The sequence below is a fragment of the Symsagittifera roscoffensis genome, chromosome 2 (assembly GCF_963678635.1).
Source record: "Symsagittifera roscoffensis chromosome 2, txSymRosc1.1, whole genome shotgun sequence".
NCBI lineage: Eukaryota > Metazoa > Xenacoelomorpha > Acoela > Convolutidae > Symsagittifera > Symsagittifera roscoffensis.
In genome coordinates this window covers 20,984,835-20,994,873 of record NC_087063.1, presented here as the reverse complement: position 1 = coordinate 20,994,873, position 10,039 = coordinate 20,984,835, and positions in this window count along the sequence as shown.

Below are 10,039 nucleotides of genomic sequence, written 5' to 3'. Positions count from 1 at the left end.
GAAAAGTTAGACTAAAATCAATTAATGGAGTTTTCTGGCGCCATTTTGAGACAATTATTTCAGTTTTCTCTTCAAAATTCAAAAAATTTTTGCAAAAAAATTGAGCAAATGAACTTAAAACTTTTTTTGATCTTTTGTACATTCTTTTTGTTTTTCTGTTCGTTTTTGTAAAACTTTTTTTCCATTTTTACTGTGGATTATGCCGAAGTTCCAGGAATTTTTTTGGTGTTTTTGAATTTATGGTTGGGTCACTCTGTGGTACATGCCCAGTAACCGGCTATTCTGCTATTTTTCATTTTTAGGGGGCTCGTGGAATATTGAGTAAGTCAAGCTCATCAGCGTCCCAAAGCACTCATTTGAGCCCAATAGGTCGCATTCATTATATTGATTGCGAAGTTGTTTCCACAAGATGAACACCTCTAAAACTAGTAATGATACACTGGCTAATTGACGCCTTCGAAAAAAAACTTCTCAAATTTTGAGCCGGCTAATTCTTTCCAAAAAATTTCATCTAAAATATGTCAAACAATGAACCATATATCCTAAATAATTGATACTTGCTGATAAAACGACCCGAACATGGAGAAAAAATTTAATCAGTTGCTCTTTGAAATCATAAAGTTACAACTTCTATATCCCGTGACTGTACGAAGATAGACCGATGACGCTCAACAGTTTCGAATGGTTCTCTGTTCAAACTTTCTACTTTGAAATGGTGTTAATGAGCAAATTTTTAGTACTGCAAAAATAATCACGAAAAAACTAAAAAACTAGACCCAATAGAGACAGACCAACTCGATTCAATCTCAGTTTGGATCTTCTGCCGTTTCCCCTCACCTATAAATTTTTTATTCTTCAATTTTTGTCAGATTGTTCAATTATTGACCTGAAAATTGACAAGTGAGTTAATTAACTAATCACAAACAAGCTTTGGTTTCAAAAACCACCGCGTAAAATCAATGAGAGCAAGTAAAGTTGATGTTAATTACTGGAGATTTGGTATTTGGTGAGCGCAGGGGCTGGTAGAATAGCATACCCTATTTTCATTTAAACGGTTTCTGTCTGCAAATCTGCCCCTCAACCTGCAAACCTTTTTTAACCTCAGTTAACCAATAGTGGTTTTGGGGATGCGCGGCTTGGCCTCTTCTCAAGATTTCGACCCCCTGACCACTCTAACTTTAAGTCTGGCCCAAGGAGGAAGTTATATTTATGAGTGAGAGTTATCAATGAACATCAGTTGTTTGAGTCTCCTTATCACGGAGAACTATAAAAGAATCTTGGTGATAAAAATTGAAGTCGCTGGTACCGTCGGGCTGGTTTATCCCAAGATTCGTTATTTCAAGTCAGCTTCGGAGCCAGCCGATGAGTCCCTCTTCTGTTGAAAGGAGGTAGGATTGCTAGAAACTTCACCACATTTAACAAAATTGATGGACCGTCAGAAACTATCATTCGAAGCAGTCCACGAAAGAGGAAGCTTCGAGCTCTATCAAGAAAGCACAGAATGCTCAACAACTATTAGATTACTATTTAATCGAAAGCAATCGGAAATTGATTTTTGAGACTTTTAAGTAAGAAACCATGATCACTTCTGCATTTCATTTACATAAACAGAAAAACTTTTTCACTCAAAAAATAAACACAGAGCACCATTTTTATCATAAAAAAAGATATAATTAATAAAAGATTTTATTGTTTAATAACATTTGCAAAATACTAAAAAATTTGAGCGAAATTGTTAGTTTTACGAGTTTTTTCGAGACAATTTTTTGAAGGAAGTAATTTCACAATATCAAAGATTTTCTCACCTCAAAATTGTCAAATATTACAACCTGATACAATTGTCAATCTCAAAAATTAATTTTTCAAAAATAAAAAAGGATTCAAAGTCAAAGAATTTAATTAAGAAAAAAAAAATGTTAGAAAATTGTGGAAAATGCTTTGAAACTATACAATGTCATTGCTTACTTCAAAAATATTTCATTATCAGTGTAAAGATTTTGTTATTAAATATGAATTTAGACTAGAAAAGTTTTTAGATTGTTTGTTACTTCTTCCAAAATGTTTCAACACTTCCAACCAGTAACAAAAAACTAACGTGAGCCAACCAACTTAACTTCTATAAAAGCGTACAACTTTTTCATCAGCAACTTGATGGAAGATGTTTGATATACCTGACTAACGAATTTCTCAGAATTACTTTTAGAAACCCAGATAAAAAATTTTACTAACTTAGAAAACCAATTTCATAAATCCAGATGAATAATGTACTTTAAGAGCAATCAAACTTGTGAAAGTTGAAAAAACGGAGGCGCCTAAAATAAAGTTTTGATTTGTCCAGATGTACCAAAAAACCATTCAGAAAACGAAGATTAACTGACTGCGTTCAATTTGAAGTTGATCATGTGAGTGCCATAAATCTAAGATTAAAAAACATGTATCTATAGCAGAACAAAAGTTATAAAGATTTCAGAGGGATTTCAACTCAGAAAGAACAGAAAAAAACTTAAAGAGAGCAAGCTAAGAATGATGATGGACATAGTGTGGTTTCTATTAAAAAGAACTTCAATGGAAAACAAACAAAAAATGACAATCTGATAAGAGAAAAATTTTTCATTTGTTAACAAACAAACTGGTAATTTAAATGCAGTTGTCAAACTTGACATTTATATTCAACCGATTTGCGTTAATGTGCTTTTTGTTTTTTTTTGCAATTAGCCTAATTTGGAGACGATATGTTGAGGGGTTACCAGAAAAAGCAAGTATTTGATTCAACAGGATGAAGGTTTCTACCGAGAAAAAAAAACAACCGCGGCATTTGAAAACCGTTGCGATAATAAACTAGAAACAAGACTGCTCGTATCAAGGCGAAGCCCTGAATGTTTTGACTAACTTTTAAGGTTTATGGAGCAGTAATAACATAAAAAAAAATAAAATGAAGTAAATTAAAATGAATTTTTTTTCTAAAATTTGAAATTTTTTAAGAAAAACATCCCCCCACACTCCATATAAAGTACAACAAGACTGCTCGTATCAGGGCGAAGCCCTGAATAATCCGACTGACTGCATTTAAGGTTTATGGAGCAGCAGTAATAACATAAAAAATTAAAAGAAATAAAATGAAATGAAAATTTTTTTTTCTAAAAGTTGAATTTTTTTGAGAAAATCATCCCCCCACACGCCATATTAATTACAAAAAGATAGATTTCGTTCCTTGTAACAAATCAATTATGGCACATAAGCTTCGTTCAACCAATTTGGAACGATTTATAAGACGGATTAAATCTCCGCTTACGCGTTAATAGCGCGAATTATATCGCGCGTTAATTGTCCCAATTTGGTCAAAATGGCCAAAATGGCAATCTATAAACCCTCATAATTTTACGAAAAATAATCACAGGTGAAATATCTTTTCAAATTTGAGCTCAGGACAACAATAGCTTTCGAATGATATAAAAAATTTCCGTCAAAAATGGCTAGTTAAAAAGTCGAAATTTGTCTGAAGAAAAAAAAAACCCACCCCGAGCACAAATATTCCGTTACTTTCGTATCAAAAGTCGGAACAAAAATGTTTCGAGATGAAATTGAATGATCAATTTGTTTTATAGTCTATGCAAAACTTTCTTTTTGATTTTTTCTGGAATAATTGACTGGCAATATTACAATGATTTTTGTTTCTAACTATACAACACTCATCAGTGATTATATCACAAACAAATGAACAAATCAGATGAAGTCAATGGAAGAAAAGTCTGTTTCTTTTTCTATTGGACTAAGTGGCTTCTGATCCATTTGAGACGCCAGTGACAGCTTCGGCAAAAATGATTTGTTTTGATAACCTTCTCAAATGGACCATTTCACTTCCCTTGCAAAGCAAAATATTGAAAAATACTAAACGTTCTTGGATTCAACAGATTTAATTACCGTAGGTCAAATTTTGGAAAAATCTCTCAAATATTTTGTAGTTTGTAATGTACAGCTGCTTCAGACGCTTCAATTTGCATCCAACACTAGAATTTAAAATTCTTTTTTTTCTTTACCATTATGCAATATGCAAAAAGCGAACAGAAAATTATTTGAAAATTTCAAACCAAAAATCCTCGACAACGGATTGCTTTGACTCAGAAAAATGATCACAGGTGAATTATTTTTTTCAAATTTAAGCTCAGGACAACAATATCTTTTCAATGATATAGAAAAAATTCCGTCAAAAATGGCTAGTTAAAAAGTCGAAATTTGTCTGACGAAAATAAAAACCCACCCCGAGCACAAGTTTTCCGTTAATTTCGTATCGAAAGTCGGACCAAAAATGGTGTTGAGGTTTAAATAATTTTATAATGTCTAACGATATCTCGCTGTTGTGTTCATTTTTTTGTTTGATTTTGAGGATGGGTGCTTTTTAATTATTTCTACAAATCGTGGTTATTGAAGTTTTTTTGTTCAAACTACGGTTATTTGAAAGTAAAACTTCAGATCACCCATGTGATTCAATGCATTGTTGAAATAACCAATATGTACATTACCAAGATCATGAAAAAAACGGCCAACGATTGTTATTAAATCAGATTTTCATTTGGTTTTTTGAACTTTTTACAATTTGTTTTATAATGTTGAGCAGAGGCTTTGGGCGGTTGCAGCTTTCTGGTTAAACCTTACTTGATATCTTATGGATTTATCACAAAACAGTCATTTGCGTGTTTTACTAGATACTTTTTGCAACTTTCTCCAAATCAGCTTTGTTGCAGCTTGTCGACTAACTTGAACGAATGTAGCAAACTTTGTTTCTGTGCTATACCACATAGAAAATACAGTCATTTTCTTGATATATGGTACGATTTTTATTTAACTCGGCATAATTTTGCCATGAGCTGTTCCTAATTTAACTAAATAGAAATTGCAGTAAAGCTTTGAACTATTCAGTAAAATGGAGTGCGGGCAAAAGGAGAAGCACCCAAAAGGTCAGTCTTTGTAAAAAAAAGAAGGTGAAGCAATCTCAAAAATCAGATTTTTTTTTTACGATGCTGAAACTATTGATGTTGTTTTTGAACAGATTTCCAAGTCTGGACAATCTTAGAGCTGGAGCTTGGCACTTGAAATAAAGTGTATAAAAAAGCGCTTTACAATTGGCGGAGACACTGAGGGACAGTTACAAAATATAATGTCAACAAGTTTTTCTACAATACGGATCGAATCTAACAAGAAAAGGCTGATAAACGCTTGAAAGTTAAATGATTAGGTCAGACAGGATTTGGTGAGCCCAACAAAGGGCCCAACTTATGAGAGATTTAAACTTAAACTTGTATTTGCTGGATAAAATAATTAAAAATAATTGAATTGTTAAAGCAAAGATGATGTTTCAAAATTATTATGAAAAAAAAACCAACAATTCATTCCTAATAAATTTTTTTTATTTAACTCGCAAAGCAAATTTAAAATTTTTTAAATTCTAGATTATGAGCGATTATTTTTCAGATTCTTTATTCTTGTTTTTCAAAGTTTGGGCTCTTTGACCAATTCCTTGAAATCCTAACAAAAAAGTGAATTAGTGGTCAACTTAAGAGGTGGCGTCCCTCATGCTTGAAAGACCGAATGCTTGAAATTAATTTAAGCTTACTTTCAGCCAATCAAAATTGAGTATTCAAAATCTCAAAGTAAATCTCGAAAATCTAAAAGTAAGAAAATAAATCCAGGCCATTAGTGTTAATATTGACCAATTAGATTATAAGCAGATGAGTTTTCAAGACTGAGAAATTCTTATGATTTTTACCTCATTAATCTTGATTATTATCTGAATAGTATTGCGGTTGTAACCCTCAATTTGTAATATTTTTGATTATTTTTAACTGATTTAATACATTTTCTGTTAATATTGACTTCGATTTTGTGAGAAAAGCATTTAGCCAATAAGAACGCTTGGCGATTTTGATTGGTTGAAATTTTTCAAGCATTCGGTCCTTCAAGCATGAGAACCCTCCCCCCCCTCTCCTAACTTAAAACACAAAATATCTCGGATTTTGTTTTAGTTGTGATAAAAAGTCATATATAACAAAAGATCAAGTAGATAGTTAAAAAATGCAAAATTGCTAAAATTGATTTTTCATCACTTATCATTTAAATCAATTAATTATCTTGCTAAGTATTTACATGTGACAGATTTTCATGGAAACACAGAAGCGTTCAAAACTGTTATGTTAGCTAAATGAGCTAGTTTTATCCTACACATAAGATTCGTTTTCACGAAAAAACATGCTGAACTTGTTACTTTCTGGAATTATTGCTGTAAAATTTTTTTTTTGTGCAATTAATTGTAATTTTTTCCTTGCAACATAATTGTGTTTTAAATATATTTTTGCTAATTTAGTTTTTTGGGTCTCAGTATAAATCCAGTTTAGTTTTGATATGGTTTCACATATTTGAACTCTTAAGTAAAATAATATTGTTCAGTTAAGGTCAAAACTGACCATATTATGTCTATTTGAGAAGAAATGGTCAAATGTTCTCGTTTTGCGCACAAAAAAAAAATCAGAAGATTTCTTACAGTTGTCATGCCATGGTTCCAATGCTCATATTTTTAATTAACACTGATTTATTGCAAATTAGACTTTGCGGTCAAAAAATGTTTGCTATAAGCAACCCACAACGCTCAATTTTTGTACAGTGTTACAGTATGGAATAAGAACGTCTGGTTTGGTTTTGGTTTTTGGACGTTTGGTTTTGGACATTGGACGTTTGGTTTTTTTAAGGCTAAATGCACAGATTGAAAACAAAATTACACATATTAGTCACATCAAGTTTTTTTTACAAGTTACAAAGGAATTTGGAACCTTTGTAATTCACCCAAAAATCGCAGAATACAACTTTTTGAGGCAGATATTACAGAACAGAATTATCGCCTTTTAGGATGAAAATCAGCGAAGTAATATATTTTTTTAGTAATTAAAATTCTGTTTCGGTATCAGTTAGCTCCTCCTAAGCCATACCTTTTCTGTATTTTTGATGTAAACTTTTCTTTATGAAGTTTGGTGGAAAGATTCCAAGTTTTAAGGTGTCAATTCAACTCTGTATTGATCAAAATGAGTTGCGGTCTTTTTTTTCGTCAGACAATTCCTTATCGCTTTAACTATCCACTTTGAACAGAGATTTTTGTATATCAAATTGTATATCAAATAGTAATGTGAATAGTACGAATATCAAAAAAAATTACTTGTTCGATCATTTTTTTTTTGAAATGTTGTGGTGGCTAAAAAATTGGTAATTCGAATTCTTTCAGACAATCGAATCGCGCTTTTGTGCTTAATTTATCGCGCTTCATTTTTGTGCTATTGACGCATTAGTGACGATTTAAGTCGAAGCAAACATTTTTCCAAATTGTGTTGAGACACGCTATTTGGGCTCATTATTACGTTGCTAGACGCTAAATACCATACCTTGTACTTTACTTTGGCTTTTAAAGTTCTGATTTCCAGAAAAATGAAAAATATCTATCGATTTAGTTTGCTTAAAAACGGCTGCTTTGAACAGCATCATTTTCTCCTGATTCAGAGAGTGTTATTGTCGTATACTTAAGTCTCCAGCTCATATAATTTTTAGGGTTTCTTTTACCGAAAAGGTTCAAAAACGTAACCAGCTTTAAATTTGTTTTTAAACTACGCAATAGCAAACGAAAAACTAGTGTAAACAAGCATAGCCGTTGTTTTCACTGAGCTGTCAAAATAGTGTAAAATTTTTGGCGTGGTAAGATAAAAGGAGCTGAACGAAAAAAAATTGATTATGCATGTTCGACAGTAAAAGTAAAAAATCAAAATGATACACAATTTTCTTGTAAAAATGACTAGAAAAATCAAAAAAAAAACAATCAAAAAATAAATAGTTCAAATTTGTTTGCAGTTTTTTGGAGTTTACGAATTTTTTTATTTATGTTTTGAATTAAGCTTTTGCAGGCTTTGAAGCAATTAAAATAAGCTAGTCTAAGCTTGCTCGCTTGCTTGGAGCAAGGTTTTATGGATTTTCTTGGCAGTGACGATTTTTTTTTTAGAAATTTTAAAATAGTGTTCGAATCACGAATGCAAGGGTTATATTGTGATATATCACTGAACTCTCTCCAATGATTATTTGTTGCAGCTGAATTTGCGTGGAAAACAAATAAAAGAAAAAAGTAAAATAAACCCGAGTACAAATTAGAAAAATTAATAAGTGATTTCAAAAACAAGTGGTTCCAAAAAACATGTTGGCAGTAATGCTCAGATAGTTTTCGTCAAAAATTTCAAAATATTTTTTCATCTGATTAGTTTGTTGTTGCTGAATTGTTTCAAATGGTAAATTTTTCGAAATTTTTTTATTAATTATGATTCATTCTAAGAATAAATGTATACTTTTAGCTTATCTAATTAGTTCACTTGAATTATTGCGCTGGAAATTTTTTGTTCGTTTTTCAGCGTTTCAATTTTTCTTTTTTGATTTTGCGTCTTTTGCAACTACCTTAAATTTTCATGGTTGATAGCCAAAAAACTTTTGTTCGCAGGCAAAAACAATCACCAAACAGTCAATTGAACGACCCAAGAAAATCATTTCAAAAACACAAAAGATGCTCGAGGAAAAAACTTCTACGTTTTTGCGGTTCAACTACTCCGAATACAATCACGCGAGCTGAATAACCGCGCGAGCTAAATAACTGACTTCACTTCGCACATTGATTTTTTTTTCTCACTCGCTTAGCTCATTTCGTTTTTTTTTTAATAACAAAAATTTTATTCAAAATTTTTTTTTCATTTTGCGAATTAATTTACGGAAATGATTCTGATCAATCTAGTCAGTTTGATTTTTTGTGCTTCGATTTTTTGTTATGGTTGTCAATTTTGATTATTTGTCTTGTGATTCGAGGTTTTTTTTGCCTCTGATTGCCAAACAAAAAATTGAACTCTGGCAGAAAAAAAACAATCAAATATTGATGATTCTACCACAATCTGGCAAAAGAGTTCAACCACAACCATTCAAAAACTATTCCGAAAATTAAACATAGCCACAAAAAAAATTGCGCGTTTGCAGAATAAATCACTAAACAATTGATAGATCGATCATAATCCGACAGTAAAGTCCAACAACAATGACTCACGTAAATCCATTCAAAAACAACCACAATCACGCGAGCTGAATAACCTTGCGACTAAATAACTGAAATAACTGGTTTTGCTCATTGACTTCGTTTTGCTCATTCGCTTTGCTCGCTTTTTATCGTTTCGATTTTTTTTGCAGTTTGACTAGTCGGACCGCAATCACGCGAGCAAAATAACCATTCGAGCTAAATAAGTGACTTGACTTTGCTTCTTGATATTTCAAAAAAATGTTGATCAAAAGTTTTTCTTCAATTCTGCGAATTGACTTATCTAAATGATTGTGGTCAATCTATTCTGTTCGACTTTTCGCTCTTTGATTTTTTATTATGATTGTTAATCGTCTCGTGATTTGAGATTAATTTTTTTATTTTGAATGCCAAACAAAAATTTGAAACCAGGCAAAAAACACCTGACAATATAGTCCAGCCACAATCTGACAGAATGGTATGACCACAATAATTGAGTATAAGTTCAAATAAACATTTTTAGGTGTCAATTAGCAAAATAACGTCACGTCACTTTTTTAGCTCGGGTGGTCTGAATTTTAGTTTCAACAGACGGCTTTTTTTTCTCTGATTTTTTTGAAATAATTGACTCTGTTTGAACTGTTTTTTTTCAGAACTAATTTATCGCACAAACTTTTCTAATGTTGTGTGAACGTGTCTGGCTTTAGTTTTAGAACATCAACCAGATTCCGACAACTGAACTTTTTTGAGGTACCGCTTCTTAAAAAAATACCAGCACAATAGTTACTACTCAATCTTAAAATGGTCAGAACAATGTAATTTGTTTGGTTCTTTTTCTAATTTTTTGTTCTAAAATGTCTTGTTATTTTGAGCTGAACTGACTAAAAAAAAACGATTCATCACTCAAAATGTCTCCACTTTCAAATTTTTTCCAAATAATTAATTCAACTCTGCACTCTTCGG